Source organism: Lissotriton helveticus, chromosome 7 (assembly GCF_964261635.1).
Source record: "Lissotriton helveticus chromosome 7, aLisHel1.1, whole genome shotgun sequence".
NCBI classification, from domain to species: domain Eukaryota; kingdom Metazoa; phylum Chordata; class Amphibia; order Caudata; family Salamandridae; genus Lissotriton; species Lissotriton helveticus.
In genome coordinates, this window is record NC_136068.1 from 1,246,021,341 (window position 1) to 1,246,048,416 (window position 27,076).

Sequence of the window (27,076 nt, forward strand, 5' to 3'; positions counted from 1 at the left end):
TTCACAGAAGGACTTGGGGTGTTAGGAGTATTACCTGAATCAGAGAGGAGAGAAGGGCCTCCTAAGATCTTATTAATGTAGTCCAAATCATAAAGTGGTGGGTGGGGGTCTGACATGCCTAGTCAAAAAAACAATAATTACAAATTTTTGGGTGTAAGGAGTAAGGTAAGTGAGGGGAGTGAAGGTTGAAACCCACTTTTGAAAAAAGGCGGGGGGAGGGAAAGGATACCAATCCCTTGCAATCCAGCGATTGCGCTTAACTATGTTTAACAAGACAAGGGAAACCCAAAAGGAATAAGACTAGGGTCCTTGGGCAGTAGTCTATTGTACAGAACATGAGACCCTAGTAATTGAGGATCGCACAAATGATAGACATATACTAAATAGTATATATGACCTCTGTCCAGCCGGACAGGTGTTTATTTTTCAAGTATAGTAATGATTTTTTAATTATATAAAACAAATATACAAAAGTGGGCACAGCCTGTGACCCACAGACAACAAGACAAAACAAGTGACAAAAACAGTTGTGTGAAAACGCACAAAAGCGGTCTGTACTTATTATTTGGTTTTACAGACTACAATTCATTCATAGCAACCCATTGTTGATCAAAATTCATGAGATCAAACCAACATATGGAGGATTTAAGTCGACGACGTTTCGATGCAGCTGAGTAATACATGCATCATCATCAGGACAGGGAATAATGTGTCATGTTTGTCTACAGAGCCTGTTTCAATCACAGTGCCTCTATAACAATTTACAAAAATTCACAACCACAATTACAAGGAAGGAAGAAGAAAAAACACATGGACAAAGTTAGACATAACTAGGCATGGGTGCATTGTACATCAATGACTAACAAACTTTAAAATCCAGTATCCAACCTGGATTGGTGCCATTGTGCACATGCTGGTGATCCGAAAAACGGAATACATTTACTTAAAAGACGGCGCAGTGGGAAGAGCACGTGCTTGTAGTCATATTCAACTTATATGTAGATGGAATAGTGAATTACCGCACATGCTCGTGACCATGCTAATTAAAAAAAGGCGAGTTACACTATACATTGGATCTGTTAAAACACGGCGCAAGGGGTGAAGAGTGTGAGAATTTGGTTCGGGAATTATCGTGATGTGGAGAGATTGTGAAAGTGAACGTCCAGCGCAGTGTATGGTAAAGGCTAGTGCGAGTGTACACCGAGTAAGCGTGACACAACCGAGGACGCCTAAGTCTCGTAGTTACCTCGTAAGGGACAAATTTGAGTGCTCTTTGTCATATTTTAAGTAAATGTATTCCGTTTTTCGGATCACCAGCATGTGCACAATGGCACCAATCCAGGTTGGATACTGGATTTTAAAGTTTGTTAGTCATTGATGTACAATGCACCCATGCCTAGTTATGTCTAACTTTGTCCATGTGTTTTTTCTTCTTCCTTCCTTGTAATTGTGGTTGTGAATTTTTGTAAATTGTTATAGAGGCACTGTGATTGAAACAGGCTCTGTAGACAAACATGACACATTATTCCCTGTCCTGATGATGATGCATGTATTACTCAGCTGCATCGAAACGTCGTCGACTTAAAGCCTCCATATGTTGGTTTGATCTCATGAATTTTGATCAACAATGGGTTGCTATGAATGAATTGTAGTCTGTAAAACCAAATAATAAGTACAGACCGCTTTTGTGCGTTTTCACACAACTGTTTTTGTCACTTGTTTTGTCTTGTTGTCTGTGGGTCACAGGCTGTGCCCACTTTTGTATATTTGTTTTATATAATTAAAAAATCATTACTATACTTGAAAAATAAACACCTGTCCGGCTGGACAGAGGTCATATATACTATTTAGTATATGTCTATCATTTGTGCGATCCTCAATTACTAGGGTCTCATGTTCTGTACAATAGACTACTGCCCAAGGACCCTAGTCTTATTCCTTTTGGGTTTCCCTTGTCTTGTTAAACATAGTTAAGCGCAATCGCTGGATTGCAAGGGATTGGTATCCTTTCCCTCCCCCCGCCTTTTTTCAAAAGTGGGTTTCAACCTTCACTCCCCTCACTTACCTTACTCCTTACACCCAAAAATTTGTAATTATTGTTTTTTTGACTAGGCATGTCAGACCCCCACCCACCACTTTATGATTTGGACTACATTAATAAGATCTTAGGAGGCCCTTCTCTCCTCTCTGATTCAGGTAATACTCCTAACACCCCAAGTCCTTCTGTGAAAGATGAATTAGAAAAGGCAAAAAAGAAAGAAGTCAGACTAATATTGATGATAAAACTTCTTACAGATTATCTCAAGGCAAACATAATCCCGATTGGCCTTCAAGTAAGAAACGTACCTGGAGTCTTTACAGATAATCCAAAATACCTTAATGGATTCAGTTATATTAGCACCACATGCTCCCGGCACTGGATGGTGCTAGGGATTGACATCGCTTCAGAAGAACTAAAAAAATTATTGACAGAAATAGCTGATTTCGAAAAACAAATAAATGATAATAATACAAACACTGAGGCAAAAAAACTTCTGGACCAAATCCAAAAAACTATTGATGAATTTCATAGATTTGAAACTGACAAAAAAACTAATAAAGTCAGGAAGGATATAAAAAGTTTTAGTCAAGAAAGAGCATACCCCTATCTTGTTAAGGACTACTATACAAACCGTTCTTACAACGGTCCTCAAAACCAAAGACCGTGGGGCAGGTTTAATAGACAAAGAAATTTTGTAGGATTTTCGGATAGTTCAGCAGAATCATCTGATAACTCCGACCAAACTGAGAGCCCAGGCCCATCTAATAGGAATAGGAATTTTTTAGCGAGAGGCCAAGGACAACAAGAGCCCCCAGGGAGGGGCAGAGGCAAAAAACCTCAGAAATGGCCGAATCCCCCGGGCGAACGCTTCACCCGCCGCCAACACTATCAATGGTAAATTATAACAATCAAGTTGAACATGTTGCCCTTGCTACACAGGATGACACCAATATACTTCCTATTTTTAACCTGACAAAACATACGCTATCTAGCAGTGAACTGTCACTACTAAGTAAGGGTTTATCATTTGTTCCTACTGTACGTCCAAATTTTGTAGACGCCCAGACTGAACTACTGAGGTTCTTCAGGAAAATAAGGCTGCATAGCTATTTCCTATTGAACCTAAGTCCGCAGAAATATACCAATACACCTTTTAAACCTCCATCAAAGTTTTCACCCACAAGCACTATGGTCCCACCAGAAATTCTCACTTTTGAGAAACTGGTCCTCGCTGACCTTACTACATTGGAAAACCAAAAATCCTTTATCCCCTACAATATTACTGCCCTAGAGAAAAATGCCATACTAACTCTTAAGAATAATCAAAGTCTAGTTATAAAACCAGCGGATAAAGGCGGAGGTATTGTTATCCAGGAGATTGAACAATACAAACAAGAGATCTTACGCCAACTTGGCAATCGTGAACATTATTGTAAATTGCCACGCAATCCAACAATTGAAATACAGAAACTGATCACAGAAGTCACGAATGAGGGCCTTGAAGCTGGTTTCCTATCTAAAAAAGAGTTTGATTTCCTGAACACAAAGGCGCCTAGGATCCCAGTAATATACTGCCTCCCAAAAATTCACAAGAATTTAGAACACCCTCCAGGTCGTCCCATAGTATCCGGATGTGGCTCGATCCTAGAACCACTAGGACAATATATTGACCATTTTATCAAACCCTTTGTGCCCACAACCACATGCTATATTAGGGATACCATGTCAATGATTAATTTTATTGAGGAGTACCCATTTGATCCCACATCCAGCACCTTGTGTACGCTGGATGTGGAATCACTTTACACCAACATCCCTCAATTTGAGTCCCTTCGAGTCATTGAAACCATTTTGGAGACTCGCCCAAGGCCACACAATGTTCCATCCAGATTCATTCTTCAGCTCCTGGAGATTTGCCTAACAAAAAACTTTTTTCTGTTTGAAGGACAATTCTATGGGCAAGTCCGTGGTACATCCATGGGGGCTGTCTTTGCCCCCAACTTGGCTATTCTATATATGGACCATATAGAAAATCATACCATTTTAGATACATCAAACCCCTTCCACAGTGGCATCCTTCTGTGGAAGAGGTATATTGATGATATTTTTATGATTTGGTCAGACTCTGATACCCCTCTGGACCTTTTTACACACTGGCTGAATAACAATAGCGGAGGGCTCAAATTCACCATGACTACCAGTAAAGAATCTCTGCCTTTTTTAGACATCGAAATAAAACATGCAGAAGGACGTTTAATAACAAATCTCCACCGAAAACCCACGGAAAGAAACACTTTATTAAATTACAGTAGTCACCATCCCCGGGCTCTTAAAGACTCACTGCCCTATTCGCAGTTCCTACGTATACGTAGGAATTGCTACTACAAACAGGACTATTTTACAGAAGCTAAAACATTGACCCAGAAATTGAGACACCGAGGCTATCCTCGCAAACTGGTACGGCGTGCACTAAAAAGAGCTTGGTACTGCCCAAGGGAGATACTACTAGAACCCCATAGTAAGAATAACCAGGAAAGAATCACTTGTGTGACCACCTTTTCACCAGCGTCAAATGCGATTAAAAAAAGTGTTTTAAAACATTGGCCCGTTGTAAATGCTGGTATTCTGAATTTGGACCGACCAATGTTTGCCTTTAAGAGAGCAAAAAACATAAAGGATTACCTGGTCTGTGCCTTGCTTCCCCAATCTGATCCAAGAAATACTCTAAATGATATGTGGAATTTACCTGCTTTGAAAGGGCATGCAAAGTGTGGCCAATGTGTCTCATGTGATTCTACTTTAGAGGGTAAAACATTCATCTATTGAACAGTCAAATATGAAAGGCACTACTTTACTAACTGTAATTCACATAATGTGGTGTATGCAATTTTTTGTCCTTGTATGATGATATATATAGGACAGACCAGTCAGAAAATCAAGCTAAGGATGGGACAACATAGAAGCCGTATCCGCTGTCAAACTGCCAATGCACCTTTGGTGGAACATTTTCTCGAAAAAGGTCACACAGAAAATGACTTCACTTGGACTGTGATTACTCAAGTTAAAGCACCTCCAAGAGGAGCAGACATTTCTCAAATTTTGAACAAAGTCGAGCTCCATTGGATTTTGAGAACGGACAGTATAAGAAATGGCCTTAACAGAGTTGAAGATTGGACCTCCTTGTTATGAATAATCATTTAGCCTTTGCTTTATGTTACCAATATAGTTTTTAATTCAAATGTATATTTTAATATGTCACGATATGATCAATCGGCACTTTCACTTCAATGGTGTTCACTTTAAAATCACCACTTTAAGATGGCCGCCCTAGACACTGTCCTCAGCGCATAGTCCTTTCTCGAGTATAACTACCAGCTCCCTTCCACTACCTAGCAGCGATCACCGCCAGAACCCATTTGACCGGCTATCACGCTGTACTAACAAGTGAGTACTGCTCCTGAGACTTCCTGCCCTATTCTATTAGTAGCCCATTATGCCTGGCTTATGCATACTTAATCTCTATTTAGATAACTATGATGCACTTTCGGACCGCGACGAGCACACGCCTCGAGAACCAACAATAAGTAAGTTTGGCTTGGGTATACGTTAATAATTCGAAACCATGTAAACGCCCAACGTCCTTTTTGATTACTTCCTCTTTCCCCAGTTTCTTCTCCTCCACCACGGAGTTACTGTGAGTATAATTTTACCGGGCTAGAGGCACAGATAGCCTTATTTACACGGTCTCCCGTTTAACAGCGGAATTTTGTTTCCCCGTTTTTTATAGACACGTTGCCACGCAGGATTCCTTAAAATATGACAAAGAGCACTCAAATTTGTCCCTTACGAGGTAACTACGAGACTTAGGCGTCCTCGGTTGTGTCACGCTTACTCGGTGTACACTCGCACTAGCCTTTACCATACACTGCGCTGGACGTTCACTTTCACAATCTCTCCACATCACGATAATTCCCGAACCAAATTCTCACACTCTTCACCCCTTGCGCCGTGTTTTAACAGATCCAATGTATAGTGTAACTCGCCTTTTTTTGATTAGCATGGTCACGAGCATGTGCGGTAATTCACTATTCCATCTACATATAAGTTGAATATGACTACAAGCACGTGCTCTTCCCACTGCGCCGTCTTTTAAGTAAATGTATTCCGTTTTTCGGATCACCAGCATGTGCACAATGGCACCAATCCAGGTTGGATACTGGATTTTAAAGTTTGTTAGTCATTGATGTACAATGCACCCATGCCTAGTTATGTCTAACTTTGTCCATGTGTTTTTTCTTCTTCCTTCCTTGTAATTGTGGTTGTGAATTTTTGTAAATTGTTATAGAGGCACTGTGATTGAAACAGGCTCTGTAGACAAACATGACACATTATTCCCTGTCCTGATGATGATGCATGTATTACTCAGCTGCATCGAAACGTCGTCGACTTAAAGCCTCCATATGTTGGTTTGATCTCATGAATTTTGATCAACAATGGGTTGCTATGAATGAATTGTAGTCTGTAAAACCAAATAATAAGTACAGACAGCTTTTGTGCGTTTTCACACAACTGTTTTTGTCACTTGTTTTGTCTTGTTGTCTGTGGGTCACAGGCTGTGCCCACTTTTGTATATTTGTTTTATATAATTAAAAAATCATTACTATACTTGAAAAATAAACACCTGTCCGGCTGGACAGAGGTCATATATACTATTTAGTATATGTCTATCATTTGTGCGATCCTCAATTACTAGGGTCTCATGTTCTGTACAATAGACATTCATTTTACGGGTGAGCTTCTAAAATCTTTCAGACATCCCCTGTGTTTATCACATTGTGGTAAGTCGACAGTCCAAAAGAGACTATGTCTGTGCTGACTGTGGGTTCAGATTTGAATCAGAGCTATCTCCCAGGGCGGATAATTCTCTTAGTCCTGGGAATATTAAGGCTTGCCTCCTCAATGCTAGATCTTTGAATGAGCACTATGTTGATGTGGGGGATCTCATTACTGACAATTGTTTAGACCTATTGTTTATCACTGAGACCTGGCTTGATGCCTTTTCTAATCCCATTGTGGCCTTGACCACACCTGAGGGTTTTAAGGTTTATAGGGTCGACCGCCCAGTGGGTAGAACTGGTGGTCTGGCTATTCTGTATAAGGATTGTTGGACCCTTTATAGCGAATCACCCTCCGGCTGGGGTGACTGTGAGACTTTGGACTTTAGCCTTCAACTTTCTGACCATTTCACTTTGGGGGGATCCCTGATATATCGGCCACCTGGCTCAGCCACCAGCTTTTTGGACACTTGTGGGGATCTGTTGACAGAGCGTGCTTTACGCTCTTCAAATTATGTGTTCCTCGGGGATGTTAATCCCCATCTTGATCGGACTAAGTCTACCAACTCTGTCACTTTTTTGGACTCTCTACACTTGGCCAACCTTTCCCAGTGGGTTAAGTATCCTACCCACCAAGGAGGTCACACCTTGGATACTATTTGCTCCTATTTCCCCCTAATGGTGGAGAGGCCGAGACCGGTCACCTGGTCAGATCACTTTCCATTATACTTTTCATGGGATAATAAGCATTGTTCACGTCCAGTTAATTGCCATCGCCACCCGTCTACGAGGAAACTGGACCCTGTGCAGCTCAGTAGTTCTTTGGAGTCCTCACAGCCCTTTTTGGGGGACCTGGAGGAAAATTTGACTCAGTTTACTGCCTGTATCTCTAGCTCGGTCTCCACTATTTCGGCTCAGGGTCAGCCCAGGCTGAGGAGAGAGTCCCCCTCGAAACCTTGGTTCATGCCTGAGCTTAAGACCTTGAAACATGCGTGTAAATTGTTGGAGAGAGCATGGTGTTCTGGGGTCTATGGTCCCATGGATAAAGATGCCCTGTGAGCCAAACAAAAATGTTATTACACGGCCAATGGATTGGCCAAAGGCCAATACTACTCAGCTCGCATCTATCAGGCTAATAACAATGCAAAATTAATGTTTGCTATTGTACAGAATTTCCTGGCACCTAGTGCCCAGGTGACTGGGGCTCCAACGTCGGAGACTTGGTGTAATACTTTGACAAAATTCTTCAAGCATAAAATCACTATTGTCCAAGAGACGTTTTCTACTCCATCTAGGAAGCCTATAGGTGGGCTGCGGGCCGGGCCTAAGGCTGGCTCAGCCCCCATGTTTCCCTTGTTCAGTGTGGTGGATATGCCCAGCTCCTTCAGGATCTTGAAGGCACTTATGTCAGGTTCACCTAATGACCCATGTGCTGCTAGGCTTCTGTCAGATATGCCTGACACCATTAATGCAAAAGTGAACTTAATGGTTAACCTGTCGCTTCGAGAGGCGTATGTTTAAATGTTACGAAAGCAGGTGTTTATTCTGCCTCTCCTTAAAAAGCTGTCTCTCGATCCTTTGCTTCCTGAGAACTACCACCCTATTTCGCTCTTACCTAGTTTGGCTAAGGTTTGCGAAAAAGTCGTTACCTCCCAACTTACTAACTATGTTGAGACAGCTGGCTTGCTCCACCCGGCACAGTCTGGCTTCCGCGCTTCTTATAGCACGGAGTCTGCTCTGCTTGAGGTGTCAGAGGCGATACGGGAGTATTTGGATGCCGGCGGGAGAGCCGCATTGGTTATGCTTGATCTCTCGGCGGCATTCAATACTGTGCCCCACTCTCTGCTCCTTGATCGCCTGTCAGAGATAGGCATCTCTGGCTCAGCCCTGCGGTGGATCAGGTCCTTCCTGGAAGGCCGGACACAGCGGGTCTGGCTCCCTCCCTGTTCCTCTGAACCGATGCAGGTAACCACGGGGGTGCCGCAGGGGTAATCACTCAGCCCCTTAATTTTTAAAATCTATGTGACTCCGCTTGTCTATCTTGCGGAGTCACTAGGGGCTACAGTGATGGCATACACTGACAACACCTAGCTCTTGTTCTCTTGGAGCAAGGAGGATGACTCGGTAGTGTTGGCCCAACATTGTTTGTCTTCAGTTTTCCAGTGGCTGGCCAATGCTCAGCTGAAATGTAATGAAGGGTAAACCGGAAGTGCTCCTATATGGCTCGTTCACTTTGGATTTTAAAGAAAGGCTTTTGCCCGCTGGCTTTCCCGTCCTTCGGCAGACAAAAGTGCCGCAAAAAATCTGGGCTTTTGGTTCAATGACAACCTGAATTTCTCTACACAAATAAAAAAGCTGGCTGGCACATGCTTTGGCACCTTAAAAATCTTGAGGAAGTTTCTTCCCTTTTTGCCAGGCAGTGCCAGAGAAACTGTGGTCCAGCTCTCAATCTGTCCCATTTGGACTATGCCAATGCCCTATTGGTGGACAGCCCGAGCTACCTTATTAAGAAATTGCAGGTTGTTCAAAACTCGGTGGCCAGACTGCTCTTTGAACTGACATCAAGGCACAGTGTGCGCCTTCATTTGCATTCCTTGCACTGGCTTCCAGTTGACTCACGTTGGAAATTTAAGACGCTGATCATCACTCATAGGGCCCTCCATGGGCTTGGTCCCATCTACTTGCAGAGGAGGTTTGCTTTTTACACACCAGGAAGACAGCTGCGTTCGTCCGCCCAGCGGCTGTTACAGACCCCTAGGTACAACCGCCAAAGACTGGGTGGTGTCTCGTTTGTGTGAAAAGACAGTTTGGCTTGGGACACGTTGCCCTTTGCTCTTAGGTGTATCCAGGACACATTGCTTTTAAAGAAAAAACTGAAAACGTTGCTTTTCTAGTTGCTGCTTTGTGCTCATTTTGCTCCTTTCTTTCTGTTAGCGTCGGGACACTTTCGAGTAGCTGCGCGCTGTATAAATTAAATATAACTTAACATAACATAACATATTATCCAAATAGAAGCCATCATTTTTAGATCATATGTCTCTATGAAGTGCTGCAATATTACACTTTTAAAAGGAATATTAGAGAAAACATAATTGATGGAAAATATGCAGTGATTGGTTCCGATGGATGTTTGTTGAAACAAAGGAAAGGAAATCTGATTAATCACAGAAAACTGAGTTGTGATACTCCTGATAGAAGAGAATTTTACTATTTAGCACTTTTGCAACTCTTCAAACCGTGGCGTACAGAATTGGAATTACTTCGAGATTTCCAGTGCTATGAAGATTCCTTCAATGCTTGTAAAGATAGCATAGAATGTACAGTTTTTGCAAATTATCTGAAAATGTTGAATGATGAAATTGATCAAGAAGCTACTATTGCAACTGAGATTGCTAGAGACAGGTCTCAAGATAGTCAAAGTTCTGCTCCACTGAGTCAAGATACACTAGGACAACTGATTCTTGAAAATGAAGCAGCAATCGCCATGTACGGAGTGGAAACAGCAATGCATCAAGCTCAAGAAGATATTACGGACTTAGAAAACGTGGAAGAACAACTACATTTTGAACAGAAAGAAATATATCAGCAAGTGAGAAAACAGATTGACCATGGTTTCCTTCATGAAAAGAAAGACTGCACACGCACATCATTTCAACCTATCCGAATGTATGTCAATGGTCAAGCTGGAACAGGAAAAAGTTCCTAATTAAAGTATTGACCAGTTATCTACAGAAAACAATTGACTCACATTTGCCTTGTGTTGTAAGTGCTCCAACTGGGTTGGCAGCACACAACATTAAAGGAATTACATTACATTGTTTATTTATGCTACATGTAGAGCATGAAAATAAATTGTAATATAAGAAACTATCTGGAGAAGCTTGTTATGAAGTTTAAAGAGTGCTAAAGAAAATGAAACTTCTGATTATTGATGAGGTGAGCATGGTCTCAAACTTAATGCTTGCCTTTGTGCATTTAAGAATGCAGCAAATTCTTAAAACAGAATACGATGTCTTATTTGGAGGAAAACATCATAGTTTTTGGAGATCTATTGCAACTCACTCCCGTAAAAGGACAACCAGTATTTAAACAACTTGTACATGAAGGCACCAAAATGTCTTTGGGAAGTGTTGGTAACGTTAACATTTGGTCATATTTTGAATACAAATTGCTCATTAAAAATATGTGACAGGCAAATGATGTTGATTATGGAACTATTCTTCAAGACATAAGAATTGGAGTATTGACAGAAAATGGCAAACAAGCTTTGCAAAGTCGGCTACTTAAAAACTTGTTTTCAAATGAAAGTATAGTTCCTGAAAAAATATATAAAAAAATTGCAGAAAATAAATCTATAATCTGCTTAATGCTAACTCTGGGTGAGTGTTCTATTCATTTAGGAACTTTTAAAGCTATACAATGAACAAATAATAAAAATGGAGGCCATTGATAAAATAGAGCATGAAGGAATCACTAATATTTTGATGGAAAAATTAGAAACAAAATTGGATTCTTTAGAAAAATCTATATCTAAAACTGCTGGTTTAGAAAAGAATCTATATGTATGTGTAAACAGTAATTTAGATGTGGAAAAAAGTTTAGTAAATTGAGCTAGGGGTAAAATTGTTGATTTTGTTAATTATCAAAATACAGATGGAATAGAATTTTTGAAAATCAAATTTGATCAATTGAAGAACTAAAACAAATTGGTTGTTGTTCAGTTAGTTTTTTGCTTGTTAAAGAATTGTATGTTTGTAGAAAACAGTCTCCTCTTTCTCTGGCATATGCAGTGACTATTCATAAATCTCAAGGTTTAAGTGTAGATAATGCTTTGGTAAACATTGGAAATACCATGTTTAAAGAGGGTATGGCATATGTTGCTTTGTCCCGAGTCAGAACTTTATCCGGATTGTATTTTATTGATTTTGATGAGGGAAAGATTATTGCAGATGCAAACTGTGTAAAAGAGGCTAATTGGTTAAGAAGAGTGTATGCTCCCAATTTAGGTGAATATCTTCTATATGAAAAGCGTGTAGTAGGTCGAAAAAGAAAATATGAGATTATATGTAGTGAAGTTATAGAGAAGGAAAAAAATCAAGATAATGTTGAGATTGCAAGCAAAAAGAAAAAAGGCACTATTGAAGAGATTGTCGGGTATCAGTTAGTAAATAGTTCAGGTATCAACTGCTATGCTAATGTAGTGGTCAATGTTCTTTTTTTTCCTAGAAAGTCTGCAACAGCAAATTATGGAGAATCGTGAAAAAAGATTTTGCTCCTTGTTGCATTGTATTTATGAAAAATTTAGAACTGATAAAAGTAAAATGCAAAGTGTTTCTGATATTCGGAATCTTCCGGATTTATGTTCTGGTCGTACATAATTTACGCAGAATATTTAACAAGATGCTCAGTAATTTCTCAGGTATATGTTTGCAGTATTGGAAAATGAAGAAATAGAAATTGAAAATCTTTTTGGCCTTCCTTATAAATGGAAACATGAATGTGAAAATTGTACATCTAGTTCTTCCACTAACATAGACACTAAACAATTCATATATTTGACAATACCAGACTGTAAAACAGTGTCTTTCAACAAACTAGTTAAAGCAGCAAATCAAAACATGAAGTGGAGCCAATGCACATCAGAAATATTATCAACATTATTTATACAAAGATTTGGACACTATATAATTTTAATGATACAATGTTGTACAGCTGATGGAAGAAAATTGGAAACTTTAATTAAACATTTTGTAGCAAGTCAACTATCAATATCAGGAAGATCTTTTGGAGCAGTAGCACTTATTGTCCATGATGGTCCTTCTACAACATCTGTACATTACACTGTCTGTTTTAAATGCAATAAGGGATGGACATATTGTAATGATGCACATTTGGTTTTTGAACATCGTTTGCCTTGTGAATTACCAAATTCCTACCTAATATTTTTAAAGCTAAAGTTCTAAGAACATAATTCGGACTATTGGGAATATGTTAAAATGTATTTATACGATTACTATTGGACAATTTCAGTATAAAGGATTTCAGGAATACCATGAGGCCTAGAGGAAAGGTATTAATATCAATTAAGCACTTTTTCTTGGACATTCTCACAGCATATATTTTTAAAGTACATTATTTAGAATATATGGAAATTATAAAGAATTGTTGATTGAATTATTGTTTCAGTTCTTTCATATGGTAGTAACAAAATTCTCTTAGAAAGAAGCATTTTATATATGTGTGATTTGTATTATATGGCATGTTATTAAGGATATTGTTTTTATGGAATGTGCAAAGATAGTTGACTATATTTTTGACACAGATTTGGGTTTTTTGAAAAAATCGTATTGATTGTTTTTTTTTGCCCACTGTTATGTGATGAGTAACATTGAAATCACTGTTTGTAGTGAAATTCAATATATTCTGAGAACAGCATAAAAGGCAAACAAAACAATTCATATAATGTTAAAAATATGTTGTATTGTAAAAAATATAATATAACTGTATTTTGTCTTCTCTTTCACAGATCTGAATTCTAAAGTACGAAATTTTGAGAAATTTTTATTATAAAAAACAACAGAAAAAATGTTTAGCATTCTTTGATATGTACTATTGTCAAGGTAAGATTAAGTAATGCAAACACTATCAATGCACTACTAAATTCAGCTGTGTACTATATATATAAACCTCTAACCAATTACTAAGTAATGTACTACCTATGCAATCTAGGAATCCTCCTGTCTGTCCCATGCACTTCTCCAATCATCCATCCAACACTATCTACATATTCTATCACTTCACGAATACCTAAACACTTATAGTTTCAGCATACACTGTCTTATCAGCACTCAAATTACTCCAATTACAAGTCATATTCTTAAGAAATGGCCTAGCCACTAATACAAGTGCAGGTACAATATTTTGTACACAATGCATGTACACCTCTAAACAGCTACATACTATTCATACGCTCTTCTAAATAACCAGTTAATACGTATGTAATGTAGGAATTCTTTAGTCCTATGTATTTCTCCAATCACCCATTAAGCACTATTTACGTATGCTATCACTCCAAAATACCTAATCACTTATAGAATCTACATGTATTTTATTTGCAGCACTAAAATTATTCTTGTTACTAGTTATGAAGGTAAGGAATGGCCTACCAGAAAAACTAGTTGAGCTACAATATTTTGTGCACTATGCATGCAGACCTTTAAACAGCTACATATTATTGATAGCCCTTCTAAATACACAGTACCTATGCAGTGTAGGAATCCTCCTGTCTTTCCCATGCATTTCTTCAATTACCCATCCAGCACTATATACGTATCCTATCACTCTGCCAAAACCTAAGCACTTATAAATTCAACATGTGCTCTCTTTACAGCAGTGAAATTATTCTAATTACTAGTCAAGTATCTAAGGAATAGCCAGTTCAGAATAACTAGTACAGCTAAAATATTATGAGCACTAGGCATTCAGACCTCTAATCAGCTACATAGCATTGATACAGTCTTTTAAATATTCAGTTAGTACCTATACAGTCCAGGAATCTTTCATCTGTCACATGGACATCTCCATTCACCCATCCAGCTCTATCTACGTATTCTATTACTCCACCAATACTTAAGTACTTATAAATTTACTATATACTCTGTTTGTAATACTGTAATTATTGTAGTTACTAGTCATGAACTTATTGAATGGCCTAGCTAGTAACACAAGTACAGCTATAATATTTTGTGCACTATCCAAGCAGACCTCTAACTAGCTAGATATTATTGATGCACTCTTCTAAATACCCAGTTAGTACTTATACCGTGTAGGAATCGTCCAGTCTGTCCCATGCACTTCTTTAATCACTTTTCTACCATTATCTACTTATCCTATCACTCCACCAATATGTAACCACTTATAAATTAAGTGTTCACTCTGTTTGCAACACTGTTAACATTCCAGTTACTAGTGGTATTCTTATAAAATGACTTAGGCACCAACAGAAGTACACATACAATATAATTTGCATAAGCCCTTCAAATCTCTAAGTAGATACATACTATTGGTCCACTCCATTAAATACTGAAGTAGTACCCATGCAACGTAGGACACATCCTTTCACTCTCATGCAATTCTTCAATCACCCAACCAGTAGTATGTTCTTATTGTATCAGTCTGCCAATACCTAAGCACTTATGGGCCAGATTCACAAGCACCCTGCACCACCAGTATGTCACTTTTTGTAATGTGGTGATGGCGCCAGACACTCTTTCTTATTTACAAGGAGAGGAAAAGCCACCTTCCATAACTTTTCTTCTCCTTGTAAATACAACCCCTTCATAAACAGCACCATGCATTGAAGGGGCGTTCCATAAGTGTTGTTGTGGATGTTCCCACGCAACACTCATAGAACAAGACACATTTATTTTTATTTATTTATTTATTTTATATTCTTATAAAGCGCCAGACTAGACTCCCGAAGGGGTATCTCCGCGCTATTGCTGTACCACGAGAGTGTGCTAATTCCGAGAGTGTGTCTAATATAGGGTGCAGAAGCTGGAAAGCAATTATTTGTCAGGAGACAAATACATTTTTAAAGTCTTCCGGAAACTCAGATGACTGGGAATTGATCTGAGTTCTGGAGGCAAAGAATTCCAGAGTGCTGGTCCGGCATAAGCTAATGCACGGCCACCTTGTCTGGCCTTTTTTACTCTTGGTATCTGCAAGAGCTGCTGATGACTGGAGCGCACAAGTCGCCCAGGGATGTAGGACTGAAAGATCTTAGTCATGTATTTCGGGCCCTCCCCTATCATGCTCTTGTGAATAGTGCATAAAGTTTTGAATTGGACTCGCTTCCTCACTGGAAGCCAGTGGAGTCTCATCAGCAGGGGACTGGAAGGAGTCCTTGCTGGAACATTCAGGACAATCCTTGCTGCTGTATTTTGGATTACTTGCAATTTACTGAGCTGCTCCTCGTTAGCTCCGAGGAGCAGCCCATTGCAGTAATCCACCCTGCTGATGACCAAGGCCTGCACGAGCGTTTTTCTATGATGGTCTGGTATGTAGGGGAAGACTCGTCTCAACATCCCAATAGCCCGGAAGCAGGTACCAGCAACCTGATTAACATGTCCCTTAAAGGTAAGTTGCTGATCAAAGAGCACTCCCAGGTTCCACATCTTCAGATTAACGGGAAATCATAAATCTGGAGATGCGTGTGAATGCTGTGCATCCTAGAGTTAGTGTAGCAAGGCACAACAAGAAGAATTGTGTTCATTTCTCCTTATTTTTTACTCTTTCAATGCATGCTGCATTCCACAGTATATATTGAAAGAGGAAAATGCCTTTACGTATTGTTTTTGTGGAGGAGAGTGTCCCTTCCTGCACAAAAACCAATCTTCCCACGACACAGACATCCTTGCACAATAGTGCAAGGGTGCCTTTGTCACCTCATGGCTGCACTTTGTGCAGCAGTGCAGAGGGAAGCATAGAGTTGCAACATATGTATGTACATATGTTACATCCCGGTGCTTCGGAAGTGCCACAGCGCAATGTAGCTAAAGAGCTTGCAGTGTCACCCTGCAGTACTTACTCATAAATCTTCACCTATAAATTCACCATACACTTCTAATAGATTCTCTCAGTCAATTATGCTCTACACATATATTCAACCAAACAATCACAGATTACCATGCAATTATAGTTCTTTCTTTAACCAGGTAAGGTAGTTCTGATAAGAACTTTTTTTTCTTCATTGTTCTTTTATATATTTTTTTATTTTTTTGAACAATTTTGTATGTTTTTGGTGTTTTTTAAAAAATGAACAAAAAAAGAACAAATAAAACAGGAAACTTCTGGAATTATTTTTCATTCCAAAAAACAAAAAAAACAAAAAAACGAACAATAGTGGTTGCGTTGCACAATCAATCAATCAATCAATCAAGGCATTTATAGAGCGCACTACTCACCCGGAGGGTCTCAAGGCGCTTGGGGGGGGGGGGGTGGGGTGCCGCTACTGCTCGAACAGCCAGGTCTTGAGCTTCTTCCTGAAGGAGAGGTGGTCTTGGGTCAGGCGAAGGTCGGGAGGGAGGGTGTTCCAGGTCTTGGCGGCCAGGTAGGAGAAGGACCTTCCTCCTGTTGTCGCTCTTCGGATGCAGGGGACGGCGGCGAGGGCGTGGTTGGTCGATCGGAGGTGGCGTTTGGGAGCGTAGAAGTTGAGGCGGTTGTTGAGGTAGCTCGGGCCATGGTCGTGTAGGGCTTTGTGTGCATGGGTGAGGAGACGGAAGGTGATTCTCTTGTTGACGGGGAGCCAGTGCAGGTCTCTCAGATGTCCGGAGATGTGGCTGCGTCGGGGGATGTCGAGGATGAGTCTGGCTGAGGCGTTCTGGATCCGCTGGAGTCTCTTCTGGAGCTTGGCGGTGGTTCCGGCGTAGAGGGCGTTGCCGTAGTCCAGTCGGCTGGTGACGAGGGCCTGGGTGACCGTCTTCCTGGTCTCGGTGGGGATCCACCGGAAGATCTTCCGTAGCATGCGCAGGATGTTGAAACAGGACGCGGAGACGGCGTTGACTTGTCTGGTCATGGAGAGGGAGGAGTCCAGGATGAAGCCCAGGTTGCGTGCGTGGTTTGTCGGTTTGGGTGCGGTGCCCAGGGTGGGGGCCACCAGGAGTCGTCCCAGGCAGAGGGCGAGGAGCCTAGGATGAGGACTTCCGTCTTGTCTGAGTTCAGTTTCAGGCGGCTGGTCGTCATCCACTCGGCTACGTCTTACATCCCTTCGTGGAGGTTGGTTCTGGCGGCGGCGGGGTCGTTGGTCAGGGAGAGGATCACCTGGGTGTCGTCGGCGTAGGAGATGATGTTGAGGTTGTGTTGGCGTGCGATGGCCGCAAGGGGGCTCATGTAGACGTTGAAGAGGGTGGGGCTGAGCGAGGAGCCCTGAGGAACGCCGCAGATGACTTCCGTGGCTGCAGATCTGAACGGTGGCAGGCGTACTCTCTGTGTCCTTCCAGCGAGGAAGGAGATGATCCACTCCAGAGCCTTTTCCTGGATTCCGATGTTGCTGAGGCGCTGCACTAGGGTGCGGTGGCAAACAGTGTCGAACGCCGCGGAGAGGTCTAGGAGGATGAGGGCTGCTGTTTCGCCGTTGTCCAGCAGGGCTCGGATGTCATCGGTGGCAGCGATGAGGGCGGTCTCGGTGCTGTGGTTGGCTCGGAAGCCAGACTGTGAGGGGTCGAGGGATCCATTTGTCTCGAGGAAGGCGGCCAGCTGCTTGTTGACGGTCTTCTCGATGACTTTGGCTGGAAACGGGAGGAGCGAGATGGGGCGGTAATTCTTGAGTTCGGTGGGGTCCGCTGTTGGTTTCTTTAGTAGAGCGCTGATTTCGGCGTGCTTCCAGCTCTCAGGGAAGGTGGCGGTGTCGAAGGAGGTGTTGATGATGTCCCGCAGGTGGGGTGCGATGACAGCGTCGACCTTGTTGAAGACGTGGTGAGGTCAGGGGTCTGTCAGAGATCCGGAGTGGATAGAGTTCATCGTGCAGATGGTGTCTTCTGTGTTGATCTGGGTCCAGGCGCTGAGGGTGGTGGTGGGGGGCATTGGTGCAGTCGTGGGGAGTGTTGTTTGTGGGCTGAAGCTGTTGTGTATGTCAGCGATCTTGTTGTGGAAGTAGGAGGCGAGGGAGTTGCAGAGGTCTTGCGACGGGGTGATGTCGTTGATTCCGGCGTTGGGGTTGGAGAGCTCTTTCACGATGTTGAAGAGTTCCTTGCAGTTGTGTGCGTTGTTGTCCAGCCGGTCCTTGAATGCTGATTTCTTGGTGGCGTGGATCAGTTGATGGTGCTTCCGGGTGGCGAGCTTGAGGGTGGTCATGTTGTCCGGTGTTGGCTCCCTTCTCCAGGCTTTCTCGAGGGCTCGGCAGTTCTTCTTGGAGCTCTTGAGTTCGTCGGTGAACCATGGGGACTTCTTGCTGCCGGGTCTGCTAGGCGGGGTCCTCAGTGGGGCGAGGTCGTCTGCGCAGTTGCTGATCCACTTCGTGAGGTTGTCGGCGGCCTGGCTGGGGTTCGCTGAGCTGGCGGGAGGGTGTTGGCTCAAGGAAGTGGCGAGCTGGTTTGCTGTGATCTTGTTCCAGTTTCTTCGAGCAACCTGTTGCTGGTGGTGGTGGATCGTGGATCTTCTGAAGGTGAAGTGGACGCAGCTGTGGTCCGTCCAGTGGAGTCCGGTGGTGTGGCTGAAGACGATGTCCTTGCTGGAAGAGAAGACAGCGTCGAGTGTGTGTCCGGCGAGGTGGGTGGGGGTGGTCACCAGCTGCTTGAGTCCGAGGATGGCGAGGTTGTCAAGCAGGGTGGTGGTGTTGCGGTCGTTGTTGTTCTCCAGGTGGAAGTTGATGTCCCCCAGGAGGATGAAGTCAGCGGAGGGGAGGGCGTGCGGGCTGATGAAGTCGGCGATGTCTTCGCTGAATTGTGTGCGTGGTCCCGGGGGTCGGTAGATGAGGGTGCCTCTGAGGGTGGTTTTGGGGTCCTTGTGGATCTGGAAGTGCAGGTGTTCGGCGGTTGTCAGGGTGTTGTCGGTGTTGGTCGCGATGCGGATGGTGTCTCTGTAGATGATGGCGATGCCTCCTCCAGTCTGGTTGCCGCGGTCTCTTCGGGTGATCTTGTAGCCCTCTGGGATGGCGATGGCGATGTCGGGCGCTGAGGAGTCGTTCATCCAGGTTTCCGTGAGGAAGGCGACGTCAGGAGCTGTGGTGTCGAGGAGGTTCCAGAGTTCGATGGCGTGTCTGTGGACGGAGTGGGTGTTGAGTAGGATGCACTTGAGGTGGTTGCTGCTGGTGTTCGGCTTGGCGGGCGCTGGTGCGGGGCAGGTCCGGATGCAGGTGAACTTGCAGGCGTGGCAGCTGAAGGGTCCGTGGGTTCGTCTCGGGGTGGCTCGGTAGCATCCCGGGATTCGGCCTGTGTTGAGTGCGTTGAGGGTGGCGGCGTCGTACGTCCGGCGGGGGCCAGGGGTCTTGGCCCTGGGCGCGGTCCAGGCATGGACGGGCGCAGACGGGCTTACCTTTGGCGCACCTTCGGCGCTCAGTCGTGCTCCCGCTGCGCGCGTCCGCTGCGCGGTCGCTCTGGGGGCGTCATAAAAAGGGAGCCGGTCGGGAGGGTCTGCGGGAGGGCGGGAGCCAATCGGCTGGCGGGGGGGCGGGGCCGTGGGCTAGGGCGGCGGGAAAATCTGGCGCGGCCTCGGCGGGCCTCGGGTGGCGGGAAAATCTGGCGCGGCCTCGGCGGCCCTCGGGTGGCTGGAGGCTGGAGTGCTCGGCGGCTGGGGCTGAGCAGGCAGGCACAGGAGCGTGGGGGTGACCAGGCCAGGAGGCGCAGTGGTCACTCCCTGGCTCTGGTCGGGCTCCCCTTAAAAAGGGAGCCGGTCGGGAGGGTCTGCGGGAGGGCAGGAGCGGGAGCCAATCGGCTGGCGGGGGGGCGGGGCCGCGGGCTAGGGCGGCGGGAAAATCTGGCGCGGCCTCGGCGGGCCTCGGGTGGCTGGGGTGGCGGAAAAATCGGGCGCGGCCTCGGCGGCCCTCGGGTGGCTGGAGGCTGGAGTGCTCGGCGGCCCTCGGTGGCTGGGACTGAGCAGGCAGGCACAGGAGCATGGGGGTGACCAGGCCAGGAGGCGCAGTGGTCACAGAGCACAGAGCTAACTGCATCCACCGACTGCTTACCGAAGCTTTCAGTAGTTTTTTGCACTTCATACAGTGCTGTTCAAGGAAGGCGAATTCTGGCCTAATGTCCGGGGCAGGTGTGGCTGACAACGCTCCAGTCGTACTTGGCACAGCAGGTGAGGGGTTCATAGCGTCTCGCCTACATTCCTCCCGAGCCAGATTCAGAGGATGTTTGATTTTCAGATGTTTATACATTGAAGCAGTGCCACAAGAATATTTATTTTCACGGCCTCTTGGCAACACACGTTCACAAATTCTGCATGTCACCTTCCTTGCGTTGACCTTTTTATCCCCAGGTAGAAAAGTGAAGAATTTCCACATGATAGACTCCGGCCTTTGTGGACTTGGTGCCTCCTGCAAAAATTCCTCTACAGAAGGACCTTCCTCCTGCTGCTGCTGTCCAGAAGCCCTTTTTTTGATCTTTTTTGACAAACACCAAAAAAATAAGCAAAAAAGTGTTCCTGAAGGAAAAGAGATGTCTCTCTAAAGATGCTCCAACAAGAATGATTGAAATGGGTGGGGTCCTTCAATAGTTACAGTGGGAAATGTTATGAACCAATCAAATTCTTTTTTTTTTTTAGGTCACATGGGATCCGCGCACATCACAAGATACGCACCCAAGGCGACTTCATGAAAATATATTTAAAAGTGATATAAGTTTATTATAGGTACAAATATATTATTTTTCTGAGTATCTTGGATAATCTCTTGCCCTAATATGTATATTAATGATACATATATATAATTTTAGACGGGCATCAGCACGTATATGACGTCAGGCAGAACACGCCACAGCGCAAGCATCGCGTACCGCAATGCGCATGTGTCGCAAATGCGCAGGAGCAGGAGTCGCGGACCGGTCGTCTACCAATCGCACACATCACATAATGTTAGATGTATATGATGTGACTGAAAAAACACACAGCCGTAGCACACCGTACGCAGATCCTTCAGGTCTTTTCTAAAATGGCAGCTTGAAACCGCGCACCAATCGTGATAGGTACGCGTGGGTGCGCGACTCCAAAAAACAATTTGAAAAAAAATAATATAAATATATTAAATAAAAAAATAAAACAAAAAAATTTAACAATATTTCAGTTTTAATTTTTAAAACATTTTTTTTGCAATTTTCATAACAAACATGAGATTTAATATATATTTAAAAATAAACAGTTAAAAAACTGTAGAGAATCAGAATAAAAAAAGATATAGCTACTATTACACTTAAAAATTAGCATTTAAAAAACATTTGAAATTCACTGAAAAAACCACAGGTTTCAGAGACGTTATGGTTAGAAATAAGCATTTAAAAAACATTTGAAATTCACAAAAAAAATATAGGCTTCAGAGACGTTATAATTAGAAATTAGCATTTAAAAAACTTTGAAATTCACTGAAAAAACCATAGGTTTCAGAGACGTTATAGATATGAATTAGCATTTAAACAACCTTAGAAATTCACTGAAAAAACATAGGTTTTAGGGGTGTTATGGTTAGCTGGACATTTCACTCGTACAAAACCATGGAAATTCTTCCGTTATAGTTAGTTCTGCTAACTATAACTTGCGCGCCCGCAATGCACTGCTGATGATGTCACATATTACATAATTCATGACATGGTCAGTGACATCACTGATGACATCATCCACGTGATAATCTGTTACACTTCATCACACACTAGCATAACCTTTGATCACTCACTGTAAAATACAGAGTACCATATTTGAAACCATTGACACACCAATACCAGTTACTACATACCCACCCACTCACTGATTCCTAGGTCTACACACACATCTACTCACTCACCCATAGAATCACTCATACATCCTGTAACGGATCAATAGAACACTATCAAATGCACGCATACACCTATATCGACATTGACACACCAGCACTCATCCTAGTCGGTTATGCAGTCATCCTACTCACTCATACATACAATCAATCACACTTACATTTACTCACCTACACACTTATACAAATATCACCTCATTTATTCATACAGATAGTAACTCATACTTAGTGTCCCAAAAAATCACTATTACAAGTATACACTCATCCATACCGTCACTCACACAATCACAGACTCTTTCTTTATAGTTATTTATATACAACAACTGTCACATACACTGCCGTTTATTTTTCTACTTCGTTGGAGATGTATCACTGAGACATATATTCACTCATCAACACAGCCATACACATGTTCACTCACCCACACAACTGTTTCAACATGCACTTTTAAACTCATACACCTACTCAATAAACCACTCATACATCTTTGCACAGAGTCACATACCCAACACCCACCCACACACACACTCAATCTCCCATACAAATACTCAGACAACTAATCAATAACTAATATAGACATTCATATAGCTAGTGACCAACTGATGCAGCAGGTTACACAACAACAGACAAAGTGATACAGACATTCACACAGTTTAGTCACCAACCCATGTATTTAGTGAGACACTTTTATTTACTCACTTAAACAGTCAATCACACAGCTACTAAATCCTCCATCCAGACACTTATAAATCCACTCATTCTTCAATGCAGGTTGCTATATATATAACACATATTTAAATATCAAACAAAACAACATTTACTGGATGATGTCATCAGTGATGTCATTTTGAGATGTCATCAGCGATTTCATCAGTGGTGTCACTGAATGATGTAATATGGGACATCATCAGCAGTGCATTGCGGGCGCGCAATTTATAGTTAGCAGAACTAACTATAAAGGAAGAATTTCTAAGGTTTTGTACGAGTGAAATGTCCAGCTAACTATAACACCCTTGAAACCTATGTTTTTTTTTAGTGAATTTCTAAGGTTTTTTAAATGCTAATTCCCAACTATAATTTCTCTGAACCTGTAGTGTAGTTCCTATATTCCCAATAGGCTCTGCGCATTGGAATATTATATCCTATAGATGTGACGTAGGACTTAGGTCGACTAGGTCTCTATCGAATATATTAGACTTAATTGTGAGTGCCAGCTAGCTCAGAGGTCACTAGAAACTTTCTCGAATAAACAAGAAGGGATTCGTTTCTGACAACCGCATAAACATGACAACTTTGTTTCCCCAAGATAAAACGCATCTTCAGAGTCATGGAAACAATAGATAGATATTTTACTCAGTCAATCGTACATGCTTCGTTTCATCAGAGGTGCAGAGAATTAGAGAGACGGGCTTTTTCAATAAAAGTATTTATTGAACAGTCTTCTTTCTCATGCAGAAGAAATGAACTGATACAATTGTAATACTGGCAAAGTATAATACGTACAACAGAAGAGTATTATAAAATAATACTGTATAAGCATGGTATGGTTTCTAAGCCATAAAATAGATACATAAATAAATAAAGACTAAAAGTACTCAACCGGTGCTTCTAAAATACGCCTAAAATATGCCTACCCCGATGTACCTAACCTTAGTCTAGTACGAGGGAAGAAGTAAGTGAGGTGTAGCATAAGTTTAGTATTCTTTGCCAAGAATCTATCCAAGATTTCTCTTAGGGTCTAATCAGCTCCGTACCTTGGTTTAGAATGACGGAGGTCTGGTATCTCTCTGTCTCGGGACTCGATTTCCCAACACCCTGCAAGGGGAGCTTGGAAACACTGGAGCTGGATTTCTCGGCAAGAGAAAAGACAGCGTCTCTCTAAGTACGTCAGCTGGAGGTTCGGCTTCCTTTGGCACTTGCTGTAGCGAGCTGTGTCGGCATGGAGATAGTCGAACTGCTCCAAACCACTGTGTGTTTGCTAGGGCAAGTGTGGGCATATTTATACCTTGAAGGTGCCGAGTTTGACGTAAAGCTGGACATAATAACGTCATCAAAGAATCGCAGTTCTTTGAAAACTCGATGAGTTCTTGGACAAATCAATATTCAAGCAAGGGGAAGTCCCTGACTGCTGAAGCCGTGTTTTCCAAGAAATCGTTGTGGCTTTTCGGAACTAGTGGAAGTATCCATGCCTGTATTTGGACTGCATGGGCTATGTCTAAATATGGTTATGATTTCTATGCCTATATAAGGACAAAGTGATTTATACCTATGTAAAGGCATGAATCGGGAAAATTACACTAGGGTCCTAAAACGCTATACAACAAACCCTATGGTTTTTTCAGTGAATATATATATATATATATATATACACATACACACAAACACACACGCGCACACACACACACACACATGCCCGCGCACGCACACACACACACACACACACATACACACATACATATATATAGACAGTGACAGGCTTGCATGTGACTAGGATGCTCTTCCATTCTCTCTTCGAACTTGGGGAAAGTTGTATTTTCTAGATGAGGCAATGTAAAAATGCTGCACAATACATAGTGCTGGCTGTAATCTGAGGCTTCCCAGCTGCTTCTGCTTCTCCCACACACTGGATGGAGACTACAATGCCCAACACCTGATAAGTGTTACAACAAACAAGGGATGGACGGAATGCTGACAATGCAAACATTCTCCTCAGTCAAAAGATCTGGGTTAAATGCATCATTCTTTTGCCCAGTACGCCACCCCAGTTTGGACCCAGCCATATGCAAATCAGTCTTGATCCTGTGCCCCATGGGAACAGTCCAGACCGAACTGCCAGGCCAGGTCCTCCTGTCCTGGAAACAAGCATCCTGGGACCGGTTTCAGGGTATGTCACCCTTCTTCAGCCAGGCTAGCTTGAATCCATTGGCACAGTGAGCAAGGGACCCACGTCTGGGCATACCCATCCCACTTAGGGTGAAAAGTGTTACAGCAAACAAATGATGGATGGAATGCTGACAAATCAAACTTATCCCCCCAGTCAAGAGATTTGGGTTAAATCCATTGTTCTTTTGCCCACTACGCCACCCCAGTTTGGACAGAGCCATAGTCAAATCAGTCTTGACCCTGTGCCCCATGGGAACTGTCCAGACCGAACTGCCAGGCCAGGTCTTCCCTGGACTGGAAACAAGCAGCAAACAAATGATGGACGGAATGCTGACAATGCAAACTTTCTCCCCCAGTCAAAAGGTCTGGGTTAAATCCATTGTTCTTTTGCCCTCTACGCCACCCCGGTTACTGACCTATTACTAACCTCAAACACTCCATCCATCATCCCCTTTGGTATCGCTTTGTATCATAGTTGCCCCCTCTGCCTCCAACCGGAGGTCGTGCACCCAAGGGGGCCGTGCTGGGGGGCCCCAAAGACGCTTTCTGATATGGTTTTCATGTCTGACAAACCGGTATGGAAACCATGTCAGAAACTGTCATCGTAACCTCAGGGGCGGAAAGGCTCACCCTTGAGATTACTTGATGGATTCCGATTGGCGGAGAGGCTCTCTGAGTCCATCAGAAGGCAGTCAGAATGACTGGTCAGATTCCTTTCTGACCGCCTCCATCAAAATGATGCACTCGATAAGCAATCCAACCGGCTCATTACGATGCGGCTCGGAAGGCTCCGACCATCAGTTGTAGCCTTCGTAACTGCATCATAATTGGCCCCTTACAGTTGTGAAGCTCACACAAAACCTCATACTTTGTTTGTGCCTTCCTGGAAGCAGCCATGTGGGCCATAAAAACTGTGAAAGGCTAACTTTTGCACTGAACCACCCTTTGACTGACAGCATTGGATTGAGGCGTCCCCCTTTTCATCTTTTGTATTAGTTAGGAATACATGGCAGACCCTATTTGAGGTCTTTTTTTCTCCTCTCTTACTTGACATCTGTACTTATATTCTTTGATGAAGTTGGAGACTTAAATTGCATTAATGTATTTATATTTATAATTTCTCATTGATATATACATTTTATATATATATATATATTTATATATATATATATATTATCGCTCCAAAAGTTGTCCACCTTTAAGTAGCACACGACCAACAGCTTGATTCATGTGTAGGTAAGGACGGGGATCCGCTTGTAGATTCCGCTCCGTAATGGATTTGCCTGACGCGTTTCGAAGCTCCATATGCTTCTCTTCAGAGGCTTTAACGGAAGCGGTGTGCGCAATCGCTGACCCACTTCACCATTTTTCATATGACACACCCACCAATGGGAGGCTCAGATGAGACTGTGTATTATAGGAAGTGTAGTGCAGAGAGCACACAATCTAGTCCTGTATGGACCCTGCAAGTTGGCCCGTCCTCTATCGTGTATACGGCTGCTGTTTACCTTTCGTGACCCCCAAGAATTACGGGGTGGTGCATACTCCACGGCTGGACGGCCGCGTGTTATTTATTGCTCCAAACGTTGTCCACCTTTAAGTAGCACACGACCAACAGCTTGATATATGTGTAGGTAAGGACGGGGATCCGCTTGTAGATGCTGCTCCGTAATGGATTTGCCTGATGCGTTTCGAAGCTCCATTTGCTTCTCTTCAGAGGCTTTAACGGAAGCGGTGTGCGCAATCACTGACCCACTTCACCATTTTCCATATGACACACCCACCAATGGGAGGTTCAGATGAGACTGTGTATTATGGGAAGTGTAGTGTGGAGAGCAC